Source organism: Rhinolophus ferrumequinum, chromosome X, assembly GCF_004115265.2.
Source record: "Rhinolophus ferrumequinum isolate MPI-CBG mRhiFer1 chromosome X, mRhiFer1_v1.p, whole genome shotgun sequence".
NCBI classification, from domain to species: Eukaryota; Metazoa; Chordata; class Mammalia; order Chiroptera; family Rhinolophidae; genus Rhinolophus; species Rhinolophus ferrumequinum.
The window spans coordinates 18,044,518-18,061,453 of NC_046284.1; positions in this window are offsets into that span (position 1 = coordinate 18,044,518).

Here is a 16,936-nt window from a genome sequence, read left to right on the forward strand (position 1 = left end):
TGGGAGATTGTTGATTACTGATTCAATTTCCCTGGTGATAATCAGTCTATTCAGGTTTTCTGTTTCTTCTTGAGTTAGCCTTGGAAGGTTGTACGTCTCTAGAAAATTGTCCATTTCTTCCACATTGTCAAATTTGTTGGCATATAGCTGCTCATAGTAATTTCTTAAAATTTTTTGTATTTCTGCGGTGTCTGTTGTCACTTCTCCTCTTTCATTTCTGATTTTATTAATTTGGGTCCTCTCTCTCTTTTTTTTTAATGAGTCTGGCTAAAGGTTTGTCTATTTTGTTTATCTTCTCTAAGAACCAACTCTTGGATTCATTGATCTTTTCTATTGTTTTTTTTGGTTTCTATTTCATTTATTTCTGCTCTGATCTTTATTATCTCCTTCCCTGTGCTCCCTTTGCGCTTATTTTGGTGTTCTTTTTCCAGATCCCTTAAGTGTGACGATAAACTGTTGGTTAGTGATGTTTCTTGTTTCTTTAGGTAGGCCTGCAAAGCAATGAATTTCCCTGTTAGGACTGCTTTCGCGGCATCCCATAGATTTTGGGTCGTCGTGTTTTCATTTTCGTTTGTCTTGAGATATCTTTTTATTTCTTCTTTGATCTCCTGCTTGACCCATTCATTATTTAGTAATAAGTTATTCAACCTCCATGAGTTGGTGTGTCTTCCAGTTTATTTCCTGTAGTTCATTTCTAATTTCATAGCATTGTGATCAGAGAAGAAAATTGGTATGATTTCAATTTTCTTAAATTTATCAAGACTTGTTTTGTGGCCTAACATATGGTTTACCTTGGAAAGTGTTCCAGGTGCGCTTCAGAAGAACGTGTATTCTGCAGCTTTGGTGTGAAACGCTCTGAAAATATCGATTAAATCCAAGTGGTCCAATGTATCATTTAAGGCTGTTGTTTCCATATTGATTTTCTGTCTGGAAGACCTGTCCCTTGTTGTCAGAGGTGTGTTGAAGTCCCCTACTATGATAGTGTTACTGTTGATCTCTGTCTTTATGTCAGTCAGTACCTGTTTTATATATTTAGGTGCTCCTATGTTGGGTGCATAGATGTTTACTAGGGTTATGTCCTCTTGTCGGATCGATCCCTTTATTATTATATAGTGCCCATCTTTATCTTTTAGTATGTTCTTCATTTTAAAGTCTATTTTGTCAGATATAAGTATTGCAACTCCAGCTTTTTTCTCGTTTCCATTTGCATGAAATATCTTACTCCAACCCTTCACTTTCAGCCTGTGTGTGTCTTTTGTTCTGAGGTGAGTCTCTTGTATACAGCATATACAAGGGTCTTGCTTTCTTATCCAGTCCCCCACCCTATGTCTCTTGATTGGAGCATTTAATCCATTTACATTTAAAGTGATTATTGATAGGTACATAGATATTGCCATTTTTAAATTTGTAGTTAGGTTGTTTTGATCTTTCTTCTTTTTACAGAAGTCCTTTTAGTATTTCTTGCAATGCTGGCTTGGTGGTAATAAATTCCTTTAGCTTATTTTTTCTGGAAAGCTCTTTATCTCTCCATCAACTTTAAATGATAGCCTTGCTGGATAAAGCAATCTAGGTTGTAGGCCTTTGTTTTCCATCACTTTGAGTATCTCCTTCCACTCCCTCCTGGCTTTCAATGTTTCTGTAGAAAAGTCATTTGATAGTCTTACGGGAGTTCCCTTGTATGTAACCCTCTGTCTTTCTCTTGCTGCTTTTAAGATTCTCTCTTTGTCTTTAAGCTTTGCCATTTTAACTATAATGTGTCTTGTTGTGGACCTGTTTGGGTTTATCCAGGTTGGAACTCTCTGCACTTCCTGGGCTTGTATGTTGGTTTCCTTCATCAGGTTGGGGAAGTTTTCGGACATTATTACTTCAAATATGTTCTCAATCCCTTGCTTCCTCTCTTCACCTTCTGGTATTCCTATGATGCACATGTTGTTGCGCTTGGTGTTATCCCAGAGGTCTCTTAAGCCATCCTCATTGTTTTTTATTCTTTTTTCTTTCTGTTGTTCTGTTTGCATGATCTCTGCTACCTTGTCTTCTAGGTCGCTGATTCGATCCTCCGCTTCATCTAACCTGCTGGTAATTCCTTCAAGTGAGTTCCTAATTTCGGTAATTGTGTTCTTTAGTTCTAATTGGTTGTTAGTTATGATTTCTACATCCTTCTTTATGTCTTCTCTAAGCTGCTTAAACATTCCTATCACCAGTGTTCTGAACTCTGTCTCTGAAAGGTTGGTTACCTCTGCTTCATTTGGTTCCAGTTGTGGAGGTTTCTTCTGTTCTTTTATTTGGGACGTGTATCTTTGTTTCCCCATTCTGCTGACTCTCTGTTTGCTTTGATGTATTAGGTAGCTCCCCTAGAGTTCTTAGTTCTTGCTAGGTTATTTTATGTAGTATGTATCCTTTATATTAGACTTGCACTACTTCGTTCTTCTCCTCCGCGTGTGCTCCAAAGGTGACTCTTGTGTTTTGTATATTGTCCTGTTCAAGAAGATCTTTAATTGCTTTTTGCTTGTGAGTAGGTGGGGTTAACTCCTTGGCTGACTTGTTGTGATACATGGCTCTGTCCACTGCAGGGCGTTCTGCTGCCTGAGGGTTGACCACTTAAATGTGGTTTGGCCTCTATGGGCTCTTGTGCCTGCAAAGAATTCCCTCTGGGTGTGTGACTTGTAGGTCAAACCCGGTGGTACTCTGGTTTGGTCTGGAGTTGGCCTCTGGATATGTTGAATCTTGTGCCTCTTATGCTGGGCCCTGGTAAGGCAATTTCAGAACAAAGCAAATCACCAAGCACAACAACAACAACAACAACAGAGAAAAAAAAATCAAATACATTCACATGTAAAAACACCCGATAACCCCCACTCGACACAGGTAAAGATATCAAAGATATAAAGACAAAACACAACAAAACAAAACAAAGCAAAACAAAAAGCAGTGGCAGTCTTGGCTTAAGCCCACCAAGTAATGTCCAGGTTGTCCTCTGCTGTACCAAAGAGCCCCCTGCCTATTGTGCAGGCAGAGCTGGTCACCTGGTGCCCAGAGTGACTTTGGGACTGTACATTTAGATGCGTGGGCCTGAGGGGTCTGGATGATAGTTTTTACAAAGTCAGTGCAGTTTCTGGCCTTGCCTGCACATATGCACACTTAGAGTAGCACCACCCGTGTCCAGTACTTCTGAGTCTTAGGGCATTTCTTCAGTGTGTGTGTGTATGGGGGTGTGCAGGCGGGAGATTTCTGAGCTGCTGAAAGCCCAGAGCTGCGTCTACCACTTACTGCTGATCCCTGGGTGTGCCTCTGCAGTTGCACTTGCCTAGGCAAGAAAGGGTGGGGGTTGGGGGTGGAGGAGTCTCTTCTCTCAGTAGCCCAGCCAAAATCACACTCTTCCCAGCCTCTTCCCTAGGTCAGAGCTGCCTGTCAGTCTTCCCAGAGCCTGAGCACTACTGCTTTGTAATAAGATCCAGAGGAGAACTCAGAAAGTGCGCCCCGCTGCCGACATTCCTATGACGTCATCATCTGCCTTTTTGTTTATGGATGGTTTCCACTGCTGTGAAAAACTTTTTAGTTTGATGGAATCCCATGTTTATTTCTTCCCTTTACTTCCCTTGCCTGAGTGGATATATCAGTAAAAATTTTACTAGGGGTAATATCTGTAAATATACAACTATATTTTCTTCTAGAAGTTTTATGGTTTCAGGTCTTCCTTTTTTTATGATTAAAGTTAATTGGGGTAACAATTGTTAGTAAAGTTACATAGATTTCAGGTGTACAATTCTGAATCACATCATCTATAAATCCCATAGTGTGTTCACCAGCCAGAGTCAGTTCTCCTTCCATCACCATATATTTGATCCCCTTTACCCTCATCTACCACCCCCAACCCCCTTTCCCTCTGGTAACCACTAAACTATTGTCTGTGTCTATGAGTTTTTGTTTCTCATTTGTTTGTCCTGTTCTTTTGTTGTTTTTGGTTTATATACCACATGTCAGTGAAATCATATGGTTCCCTGCTTTTTCTGTGTGACTTATTTCGCTTAGCATTATAATCTCAAGATCCATCCATGCTGTCACAAATGGTCCTATTTCATCTTTTCTTACTGACAAATAATATTCCATTGTGTATATATAGCACAACTCTTTATCCTTTCCTCTATCTAAGGACATTTTGGTTGTTCCATGTCTTGGCCACCATAAATAAAGCTGCAATGAACATCGGGGCACACGTGTCTTTACGTATACATGTTTTCAGATTTTTTGGGTAGATACCTAGGAGAGGGATTGCTGGGTCATATGGTAGTTCTATTCGTATTTTTTTGAGGAACTTCCACACGGCCTTCCATAACGGCTGAACCAGTCTGCATTCCCACCATCAGTGTATGAGGGTTCCTTTTTCTCCACAGCCTCTCCAACACTTGTTACTATTTGTCTTGTTGGTGATAGCTATTCTAACAGGTGTGAGGTAATATCTCATTGCAGTTTGTATTTACATTTCTCTGATAATTAATGATGCTGAGCATTTTTTTCTTATGTCTATTTGCCATTTGTATGTTCTCTTTGGAGAAATGTCTCTTCAGGTCCTCTGCCCATTGTTCAATTGGGTCATCTGTTCGTTTGTTGTTGAGTTGCATGAGTTCCTTGTATATTTTGGATATTAGCCCCTTATCGGAGGCACTGTTTGCAAAAAATCTTCTCCTATTCACTTGGTTGCCTCTTTATTTTGTCAATGGCTTCTTTTGCTGTGCGGAAGCTTTTAAGTTTCATATAGTCCCATTCATTTATTTTAGCTTCTACTTCCCTTGCCTTTGAAGTCAAATTCATAAAATGCTCCTTGAACCCAAGGTCCATAAGTTTAGTACCTATGTTTTCTTCTATGCAGTTTATTGTGTCAGGTCTTATGCATAAGTCTTTGATCCATTTTGAATTAATTTTGGTACATGGTGACAGATAGCAGTCCAGTTTCATTCTTTTGCACGTGGCTTTCCAATTCTCCCAGCACCATTTATTGAAGAGGCTGTCTTTTCTCCATTGTATGTTTTTTGCTTTTTAGTCAAAAATTATCTGTCCATATTTATGTAGTTTTGTTTCTGGGTTCTCAATTCTATTCCATTGGTCTATGTGTCCATTTTTCTGCCAATACCATGCTGTTTTGATGATTGTAGCCTTGTAATACAAGCTAAAGTCAGGGAGTGTGTTACTTCCAGTATTGTTCTTTTTTCTTACGATTGCTTTGGCTATTCAGGGTCTTTTGTGTTTCCAAATAAATCTGATAGTTTTTTGTTCTATTTCTTTAAAAAAATGCCATTGGGATTTTCATGGTGAGTCCATTAAATCTGTATATTGCTTTGCGTGATATGGCCATTTTAACTATGTTGATTTTCCAGTCCATGAGCACGGAATGTCTTTCCATTTCTTTGTGTCTTTTTCAATTTCTTTTAAAAACATCTTGTAGTTTTCAGCATATAGGTCTTTCACATCCATGGTTAAGTTTATTACTAGGTATTTTATTCTTTTTGCTGCAATTGCAAAAGGAATTGTTTTTTGCATTTCTTTTCTGAGATTTCATTGTTAGTATATAGGAATTCAATGGACTTTTGTACGTTGATTTTATAGCCAGCAACTTTACTATATCGTTGATTGTTTCTAATAGCTTTTTGGTGGAGTCTTTAGGATTTTCTATACATAGCAGCATGTCATCTGCAAAGAGTGACAATTTAACTTCTTCATTCCCAATTTGGACGCCTTTTATTTCTTTTCCTTGCCTGATTGCTGTGGCGAGGACTTCCAACACTATGTTGAAAAGCAGAGGTGATAGGGAACAGCCCTGTCGTGTCCTGGAACGTAGAGCAAAGTGCTTTAGTTTTTCACCATTAATTATGAGATTAGCTGAGGGTTTCTCATATATGGCCTATATTATGTTAAGGTATTTTCCTTTTATACCTATTTTATTAAGTGTTTTAATCATAAATGGATGTTGTAGCTTGTCAAATGCCTTTTCTGCATCAATTGATACAATCATGTGATTTTTGTCCTTTATTTTGTTTATATGATGTATCACATTGATGGATTTGCGGATGTTGATCCATTCCTGTGCCCCTGGGATGAACCCCCCTTGGTCGTGATGAATAATCTTTTTAGTGCATTGTTGTATTCGATTTGCTAGAATTTTGTTTAGGATTTATGCATCTTTATTCATCAGAGGTATTGGTCTTTGTTTTCTTTTTTTGTGTTGTCCTTACCAGGTTTTGGTATCAGGGTAATGTTGGCCTCATAAAATGAGTTCGGAAGTACTGTCTCTTCCTCAATTTTTTGGAAGAGTTTGAGCAGGATTGGTATTAAATGCTCTTTGAACGTTTGGTATAATTCACTAGTGAAGCCACCTGGTCCTGGACTTTTGCTTTTGGTAAGGTTTTGGATGACTGATTCAATTTCCTTACCGGTGATTGGTCTGTTTAGATTTTTCAGTTCTTCATGGTTCAGCCTAGGAAGGCTATATGTTTCTAAGAAGTTGTCCATTTCTTCTAGGTATTGGGTTTGGTGGTATATAGTCCTTCATAGTATTCTTGGATAATCCTTTGTATTTCTTTGGTGTCCATGATAGCTTCCCCTTTTTCATTTCTGGTTTTGTTAATTAGTGTCTTCTCTCTTTTTATCTTAGTGAGTCTATCCAAGAGTTTGTCAATTTTGTTAATCTTTTCAAAGAACCAGCTCTTTATCACATTAATTTTTCTGTTGTCTTTTTGTTCTCTATTTCTTTTAGTTCTGCTCTGATTTTTCTTATTTCCTTTCTTCTGCTGACCTTGGGTTTCATTTGTTCGTCTTTTTCTAGTTCTTTAAGGTGTAACGTAAGGTTATTTATTTGGGATTTTTCTTCTTTCTTGAGATAGGCCTGTAATGATAAAAATTTCCCTCTTAAAACTGCTTTTGTTGCATCCCAAAAGTTTTGGTAGGATTTATTTTCATTGTCATTTGTTTCTATGTATCTTTTGATCTCTCTAATTTCTTCTTTGACCCAGTCATTCTTTAAAAGTATGTTGTTTAATCTCCATGTATTTGCGTTTTTTTTTGCAGTTGATATCCAATTTCAAAGCCTTGTGATGAGAGAATATGCTTGGTATGATTTCAATCTTCTTAAATTTGCTGAGGCTGATTTTATGCCCTAATATATGGTCTATCCTTGAGAATGTTCCATGTACACTAGAAAAAATTGTATAGTCTGACGTTTTAGGAGGAAGTGCTTTATATATGACAATTATGTCCATTTCATCTAATGTGTCATTTAGGGCTGCTATTTCATTATTTATTTTCTGTTTGGATGATCTATCCATAGCTGTCAATGATGTATTTGTGTCCCCTAGTATAATTGTGTTTTGGTCAATTTCTCCCTATAGTTCTGTTAGTAGTTGCTTGGTATATTTTGGTGCTCTCTGATTGGGGGCATAAATATTGATGACTGTTATTTCTTCTTGTTATATAGTCCCCTTTACCATTATGAAATGCCCATCTTTGTCTCTTGTTACTTTTTTCACCCTGATGTCTCTTTCATCTGATATCAGTATGGGTACACCTGATTTTCTCTGGATTACCATTTTCTTGGAGTGTCAATTTACACCCTTTCACTTTGAGTCTATGCTTGTCCTTATAGCTGAGGTGTGTCTCTTGGAGACAGCATATGGTTGGGTTTTGCTTTTTGATCCAATCTGCTACCTTGTGCCTCTTTATTGGTGAGATCAGTCCATTTACATTTAGGTGATTATTGATATGTGAGGATTTCCTGTCATTCTGTCTTTAGTTTTCTGGTAAGGTTGTGTCTACACCATTGTTTCTTTGCCTTTTTGTTGTTGTCTATTATTTCTGTGTGGTGGTGTTCTATGATGTTTCCCTCTGTTTCTTCTTTTATTACAGTGTATATTTCAGTTCTGGGTGTTTTTTGAGTGGTTAACATTAAGTTTATGTAAAAGAAAGTTTGCTATTTAGAGTATTCCATTTTCTTCAGCATGCTTACTTTCTCCATTCCCATATTCCGGTTCAGACTTTTACTCTCCCCCTTTTTATGTTTTGGTTGCCACAAATTGTCCCTGTTGATGGTGGTCGAATAACCTCCGTTAGTATTTCTTGTAGTGCAGGTTGTGTATTAGAAAATTCCCTCAGCTTCTGTATGTCTGGAAAGGTCTTTATCCCTTCTTCATATCTAAAGGATATCTTTGCTGGATATATTATTCTTGGCTCATAATTTCTCTCTTTCAATAGTTGGAATATTTGGATCCACTCCCTCCTGGCTTGTAGAGTTTCTGCTGAAAAATCTGATGATAATCTAATGGGCTTTCCTTTGTAGGTTACCGTCTTCTTTTCCCTTGCTGCCTTGAAGATTCTTTCTTTGTTGTTGATTTTAGACAGCTTCAGTACAATGTGCCTTGGAGAAGGCCTGTTGGGAATGGGGCAATTAGGTGTTCTATTTGCTTCTTGGATTCGAGGATCCAGTTCTGTCCACAAGTTTGGGAAGTTCTCATTAACAATTTGTTTGAATATATCCTCTGTTCCCTTCTCCCTTTCTTCTCCTTCTGGTATGCCCATTATTCTTATATTGCTCTTTCTGATGGAGTCAGGAAGTTCTTGTAGAGTTCTTTCATTTCTTTTAAGTCTCAAGTCTCTTTCTTCTTCTATCTGTGTAATTTCCAGGTTTCTATCTTCGATGTCACTGATTCTTTCCTCCATCTGGTCAACTCTACTACCTAAGCTGGGTATTTCATTTTTGATTTCTTCTATTGAGTTCTTAATCTCCAGAAATTCTATTTGGTTATTTTTAAAAATTTCAATTTCTTTGGTAAAATGTTCATGTTGTTCTCTGATTGTGTTTCTGAGTTCATTAAACTCCCTTTCTGTGTTTTCTTTCATCTTGTTGAATGTTTTCATAACTGCAGTCTTGAATTCTGTCATTTAAGTCACATATTTCCATATCTTTAAGTTCATTTTTTGAAGACTTTTCACTTTCTTTCTGAGCTGTCTTGTTGCCTTGGTTATTCATGGCAATTAATGGTTTATTATTTCTCTTCCTAGACATCTACAGGAATGGGTTCTGCAACATGTTGATAGGAAGAGGTCTTTCTTTTGTTTTCCAGTACTTGTTGGTAGAATGTTTTATTTTCTCTCTGACTGCAGCCTTTTTTTTCTCTCTCACACTGTAGTGTTATGTTTTCTCTGCTCTATTCCAGCTTCTCCCACAATGGGGGGGATTCTCTGGAAGGTAGGATTCTCCTCTGTTAACAGTTCACCTGGGTCATAGGGCACTGTGTCCCTGTCGATATGCCAAGAGCTTTTGAAGTTCTAAAGCTCTTCTTGCACTAGATTCAGAGCCTTTGTTTTTCAGCAGTTGTGTTTACTCCTGCAGGGATCCGCCCAGATAGGTGGGGTAAAGGGTGGGGTGAGTTGTGAGAGGTGGCTCAGAGGAATGGCGGCGACCACCACCACAGCTGGTCCTGCTTCCACAGCTGCCTCCCGTTTGCTGGAGCTAGTTGGGCTGATAATCTGTGTCTGCCATCCACAGTTCTCAGAACAGCAAATATTCTGTTGTTCTTTTGATCTGACACTTCTACTGTTCCTCTTCTAGCACTGGGCAGGTGGGGGCGGGGTGAGCTCTGGGAGGGTAGGGAGGGTGTGGTTACTCTCAGTGCCTAAGGCTTCAGTTCTGTGCTCGGCAGTGAGGGCTTAAACCACCGTTTTCAGCCTTCTTCCCTCAGTCTTTTCTCCGAGGTTTCTGCCATGAGCGTTGGGTTCAGCCGTGTTATATGCTGCCCCCTCAGCCCTGTGGACCATAAACAGAGCCCTAGCAGTCCAAGTTCTTCCCTCTCCCGTAGATGCCGTAGTTCTGGGATGGAGTGAGCTCGGAGCACTGAGCTAGGTCTGCGTCCTGTGACTGCCCGGCTCTGTCTCCGCACTTCTCCCGTCTCTCTTCCCCCACTCACGCAATTTGCCCACTTTTAGGTGAATTCAGTAGTGAGACTCTTCGTCTTGCCTGTCTGCTGTGCAGGCAGTCCTTTGTGGAGTTATAGTTTTTCAATTTGTTGTAAATTCCAGGGGAGATTTCCAGAGGCTCACCTCACGCTGCCATTTTGATCCTCCAATCTCGTTCTGCTTCTTTTAAGAAAAAGTAATCTGTTTCTAGAGAAACAAAATCTACTTGATATTCATAGGAATAGTGAAGAACTGTGGTTTTTTTATGAACATATATTTCATCTTTTTAAGGCTGGGAAAAGAGGCACCATATACCAGTCTTTCAAAAGGGGTTGTATTAAAATAATTGTGCACTGAGACTTGATGGAGAAGCACCAGAACGACTAACTTTTTCTCCTAGCCAAAAGAGGAGTGGTTTAGGACTTGTGGGAATGGTAGCCTGACCATTGAACACAAGCCCTGGAACACTCTGGGTCTGGAGTTGCTAGAATAACCTGGAGGTTGTTGAACGAACACACTCCAGACCCATATTTTTCTGATCAAGTTTGACTTATACTGATAACACCAAATACAGCTCTTTCTGTTCTGGCTTTTTCAACATTAAAATACTAAGGACCTTTTAGAGGAATATCTGTAATTCATACAGGAATGAACAGTCAAGGAGACTCTGAATTTGGCACTCTCTTGGTGAGTCCATATATCACAGTCCATTATCTCACTCCAGGACTTACTCTCTGGAAAGATTGTTGCCTCTCCCCAAACAATTTCAGCAATGGTTAGATTTTTTTTTTCACTTCTAATTAAGAAACATAGCTTCCCCCAAACCACATGATTCTTCTTCAGGAAAACAAAGCTGTTGTTTTCTCTCAAGAGAAATAAACAATAATGGTTTAGGATATGCTTTTATGAAATAAACAGTAGCATGGCAAATGTATTTGCAATGGTCTTCAGGAGCAGAAGTTTGAACACAAATGCAGTTGAAAGCAAAAGCAAATATTCTGTTCAGAATCTTAGCTCTCTTTTGTAACCTCAAGTGCTGGGCAATCAACAGCTGAATTTTCAAAATCAGAGACCCGCAGGACTCACAGCTGGAAAGGACTTTAGATACATCCAATCGAATGACTTACAAACTTTTATAGACATACAAATCTTTGTTAACATTGAAATATTTCTTGGAACCCCACTATCTAGAAGATAAAGAAAAAGTGATGTATTGGTCAAATCAAGGGTAGGAAACTCAGAGAACTGCCATCTTCATAGCCTTTCTCCCAATCATAACTCTACAGCCTTTGCCCTTTGACTCCTAAAATAATTCTCTGCTAGGCCCAGTCTTTTTTCATATGGGGAAACTGAGCCCCAGAGAGAGGAAGAGCCTTACACAACATCACTAGGCTAGTCAGTGGCAGAGTTGTGACTAGAATCCAGGTCTTTAAGCTCAGAGTGTTTTCTGCTATATTATATTTCTGAAGAGTCTACAAAATTTTCAGAAAGCAATAACAAATTATTTTCACTTATGTCCACTTTATTTGCAGAGCATGTTAGTGCTCTCATTTCTAAATCTTGGGTTTTATCTCATTTCTTTTGCTCATATCTTAGTTGGGTTTCTTAACGTGCATGGGTATAAGCCAGGATTGGAACATCAACATGATTTCAGGGAACTGTACATTCTAGTTAAAAAGCTTTCCTGAGCAGCAAAAGATTTATCATTGTGAAGCTGGCACTTAATTTGATGATAAAAGGGCTACTATGATAGTGCCTGGCACTTAGTAGATGTTAAATAAATGTTAGTACCCCTTCATTTTCCTTTTCACTTGACAAATGATAGATTGGAAACCATATTCCCAAGTGTCAGGTTGAGCAGAGCACTTGCAAAAAAAAAAAAGGATTCTGATTGTGTAAATGAACACATTATCTGGGTTTCTCAAGGACCCTAGAGGTTGTGAACATTTTATTTAAAGAAATACAAGCAAAGGTCCTTATATTTTTCTCTTCCCAACTGGCATCTCCTCCTGCAAATACTCTGTCGTGATGTGTACTCCAGATTAAAAAATGAAAGAGATTAGTTATTCCAGCTTAAGTGCATGATTGTGCTAATGAAATTAATCAGTTGCAGTGGCAGCCTTAGAGCAGCAGGGAAGCTTACAAAATGGTAGCAGTTAAGAAGTGGCGGCTGGAGAGTAGCAGAATGCAATCAGGGATGAAATAAAGCAAAGCAAGATTGGGTTAAAAACAACTCTCAGCAATCAACTGTCAATAGGGCCTTGGAATAAAGGGAAAAGGGGGTTATTATTTAAAGTCTAACGAAGAAAGGGTTTTCAGAGATTGTGGTCCTTTACTGTTTTATTGTTTGTTTTTCACAATAGTTTCAGTTTCTGTAAATCTAACAAATAGAAGGAAAATGTACTTACCAATTGTATAAGTATGTGCCCGTGGGGACATGGTATAATTTAGTAAGCCAGTATGTAGACAAAGGGGACTGAAGTGCAGGGCCTTGGGTTCATCTCTGCCACTTGTCTGTCTTTCAGTGAGAAAGTCCCTTGTTTTTAGGCCTCAGTTTTCCCATCTAAAAAATGGCAGGATAAACTAGACAGATAGTTTATCCTGTCTAAGGTAGATAGATCCTTTTAGTTCTAATATTCCAAAACTCTGTAGCTCTTGGGAGAAATTTTATTACAAAGATAATTTTTAGTGTGTTGTAGATACTCTTTCTAAGATGGGCAACTTGAATCCTAAGTACTAAGCTCAATTTTATTGATGATGTTATGGAACATTCATACATTTGAGATAAAAAGATCCCGTGAAGCAAATGGATTAATGGCTATCTAAAAGGGTTTGTTTTGAATACTATGGACATCTTGTGTTTCATCCCTAGACATCAGCCACTATCTCTAGGGACAGTGCTTCTAACATTTTCTAACTCCGCAGCTTGAAAGCCTTCACAACCAGGAAGCTTCACGTGATTCTTATCGTAAATTTTCTTTCCTGCAATTTCATCCATTCTCTCCTTTTCTCAACTACAACCCTTCCCTGCCAAGTACCAACAGAAGGATGTTCAGTTTGTTTTTCTTTTTGCAAACTGGTGTTTAGTAGACTAGAACGGTACAGGGAAAATACTGGAAGTTCAAGACAAAGTTTTCCAAGATTAAACAGGTGGAAAAGGTCATAGCAAGTAATAAACCTTTCTCTGAGCCCCTTGAAGCTAGAAGACCATTGTTTCGATTCATCTACTATAAATCCAGATAAAGGAATTGGTTTCTGGAGGGGAAAGAGGATAGAGTTTGTGACGTTCTTATTTTCTTCAGCATGGTTAAGAAATCATTTATATAGTCCCACATCTGGTTAGGGTCTCTGAAGTGCTTCAGAGGTTAGGCTCCCATGGTGCTTGCAGTGGATATTTGGAAGTTGGGTTTGGAGAAAATTGATCTAAGAACTCTGGAATAAAATTTCATTTGGGGAAGCTTAAGATTGGAAATTTCCCCATTTGTTTACTAGACAAATAATAGAAAAGAAATAGTATCTACAGGATGCAGCACTGTATGAGCTACTTTTTGAAGTGGCTTTGGAAGCTTGTGTAGCTTGGGTAACTTTGGAGGTAGAATTAGCATAAATTACCAATGAATGCGATATGAGGGATGAGGGAAAAAGAGATGTCAAGGATGACTGCCAGGTTTCATATCTAAGCAAATGGTATCTTTTACTGATGGTGAAATCTGTTAGGAGATTAAGAATTCTGTGAAAGAATTAAAGGAGTGATGTGATAAGATTTAAGGCCTGAGAATGGGAAGGAAAGAAAGTCAATAATTAAGCACATTAAAACTGAAAAACAATAAAATGCAAAATTATAAACATTTAAGGAAAGAACAAATAATATGAGAGTCAACAGGAGCAGAGAAAAAGGAGCAGATTAATTTATTGTCATTGTTTGGCCTTAGTTTTGATTTTTTTTTTCACAAAACCTGAAGAGTTTGCCATGTAAGTTCCACATGCCAATTTAGTATTTTCAAGGGTTTTATAAGTACGTAATCTGATTAAAATTTCTGGGAAATATTACAGTTTTACAAACAGAATAAGGTAATATTGACCTAATTATGTTTTATCAAGGAAGCATCCTGGTGGAATCACTCCATCCTTCTGCTCAGAATCTTATTGTAGTGTCCATTTCTTCAGGATCAAGGCCAAATTCCTTAGTCTGTCAAAGGATCTTTACCATCAAACCCCAACTTACCTCACCTCCTTCTGCCATCCCCTTCTTCTAGCTCTATGTTCCAGCCCCATGGAATTTATCATGATTCTCTTTAAAACAATTCTTTTGATAACTGAATGCCTTTGCACATACTATTTCCTACCCCCGAAATAGTCTTTACTTCCTTTGCCATATAATAAACTCCATAATTTTCTTCCAGATTAAAAAAAAAAATGTCATCTCCTCTAGGAAATCTACCAGACTTCCCGTTCAGGAAGATCTCATTGTTAGACTGCTGAACTCCCACTGCCTTTTGCAAATCTCTCCATTAGAGCACTGATCACACAATTTTAATTTGAAATTTTCTCTTTATGTGTCAGTTTCTCTTGTATATTGTGGCCTCCTCAAGGGACCAAGTAACCATCTCTATAGCCATATTTCCTAGAAGAAAACCTAACATTTTTAATTAATTGTTCAATGCCTGTCACTTCCTTAAACCACAGATTTCATGAAAAGAAAGGTTCTTGCCTACCTGTTCATTGCTGTATTCCTAGTGCCCAGCACAGAAATGATGAATTCTGGCAGTTTCAGAGGGTAGAAGATAATATTGGGGACACATAATTAAGAGTACTTGACAGCTGATTGGAGGTGGGAAATGAGGAAGGAGAGATCAAGGCATGACATGGGCTATTGAATAAGTGGTAGTTTCATTTACTTGAGATGGTGATCACTGGAAGAAGACCAGATTGAGAGGGAGAGGATGAAGATTTGTGTTTTAGTTATTTAATACATTTATTATTTAGTAAGCATCATACTGTTTTAAGTGCTTTAGAAATATTAAGTCATTTAATCATCAGAATAATCCTCTCCAGTATGTACTTTCATAATCTCTCTTATACAGAAAAAAAGTGGAAGCATAGATTCAGAAATATTCCCAAGGTTATCCAGATGTTAAGTAATGCAGATAAGCTTTAAATTCAGTGAGTTCATCTCTACAATTCATGCCCTTAACCACTTAACATGCTACTGAGTTTGGTTTTGGATATAGGTTTTGGACAAGTTCAATTTTGGATACATTGTATCTAAGATGCCCATAGGGAAATCCATTAGCTGTTAGATATTCATATGTTTAATCATAATAATTCTTGATAGAGGAAGGCATGTGACTCAGTCTCTGTGTGAAATGGGATTTAAAGAATCATTATTTAATAACCAAGACTAATTTATTTGCTTTTCTTTAAAGACTCTAGAGGACGTCCCAATATGCAATTTACGGCAATCCTTATTTATATCCTCTTTCTTCTCTAATCAACTAACCTTATACCCACAAAGCCTCTAAGACTCTAATCTCTTGTAATCCCCAAGGTAGGAATAACAGTTTTTCCCCCCCTAGCCCTCTAGCTTTCTACCTTCTTTCTCTTCTCCACCCTTCAAAATTTTATTATGTAGATAAACAGCTTCACTTCCAGCAAGAAACAATTGTTTCTTTTTAGGATACTGAGAGGAGGGGAGAAATTAGATAACAATTATACAATTCTCTTTGGAGGGCTGGTGAATGAGAATCTATAAACATTCCCATGTGAAAAATGTTCATTCTGCCACACGTGGATCTGGAAATCAGGAAAGACATCTGCACTATTCACTTGGAGAATCATTTGTATGTAGATAAGAATAAAACCATGTGAGTGTGATCAATCAGAGATTTTGTACATGTAAAAGAAAAGTGAGCCAAGGATGAATTTCTGACAAACCAGTTTAGGCAATAAAGACTCTGAAAAGCAGATATCAAGGAAGCAGTCTGAGAATTTAAACTAGTAGATCCAGGAGAGTAGTATTTTAGAAGTCAAGGAACTACAGTTTCAAAAGGGCGTAGTGTGGTCAACAGCCTTGAACACTGCAGAGAGATCTAGTAAAACAGAATCTCAAAAGTGTCTGTCAGATCTTGCAGTTTAAATTTCAGTGGGAACCTTGTCTAGAGCATGCTCAGTGGAGTGGTAAGCCCCAAAACTGTAGTGGGTTGATGAGTATCTGGAAACTGCAGAGTTAGAAAGAGTGAGTATAGATAAATTAATGATCATACGTAAAATCTTTCCTACCTTTTAGCAAACTCAAAGGCATGCCCCCATTTTATATCTCTTAACTTTTATTATTTTTTTACTACTGAGCTCTAATGTATCTCTCATAATTCAAAATAAACAATTGAAGCAGTTTCAAATGTAAATATACATACATAGGGAACTTAAAATAATAATGCTAAATATTTGAAAGTACATAAAGCAAATTGATAGTTCAATTTACCAGAAACTAGAAAATATATATTCACTGTAATTGAACAATAGATTTCAACGTGCACTTCCTAGCATTCAAGGCAAAACAATAAACACAACTGGTTACACAGCTCTTATTTTCTGAGAGAATACAGCCTCATCACGAAAGAACATTTGAGGTCACTGAAATCTTGAAAGAGTTCTGGAATTAATTTTAAAACTAACCTCAGCTTATTTACATATACAAGCTCTGGCAACTAGGTTTGCGAACTTGCCACCGTGCACTTACATTGGCAGCACTGTACAAACAGCTCAGTAAGGTTTCATAACCCTGGTATATCAGTGTCTCACAACTGTGTTCATGTCAACGTGTGGTGGTGTCTTGTTGAGTGGCATTCATTATTGTTGTTGCGTGTTTTTGTGTGCCTTTGAGAGAATGTCTGAACTTGAATTAGAGCAACAAACAAACATTTAATTTCTTGTTAAACTTGGACAAGTGGAAGTGAAATCAGGTATATGTTAGTCCAAATTTATGGGGATAATGCCA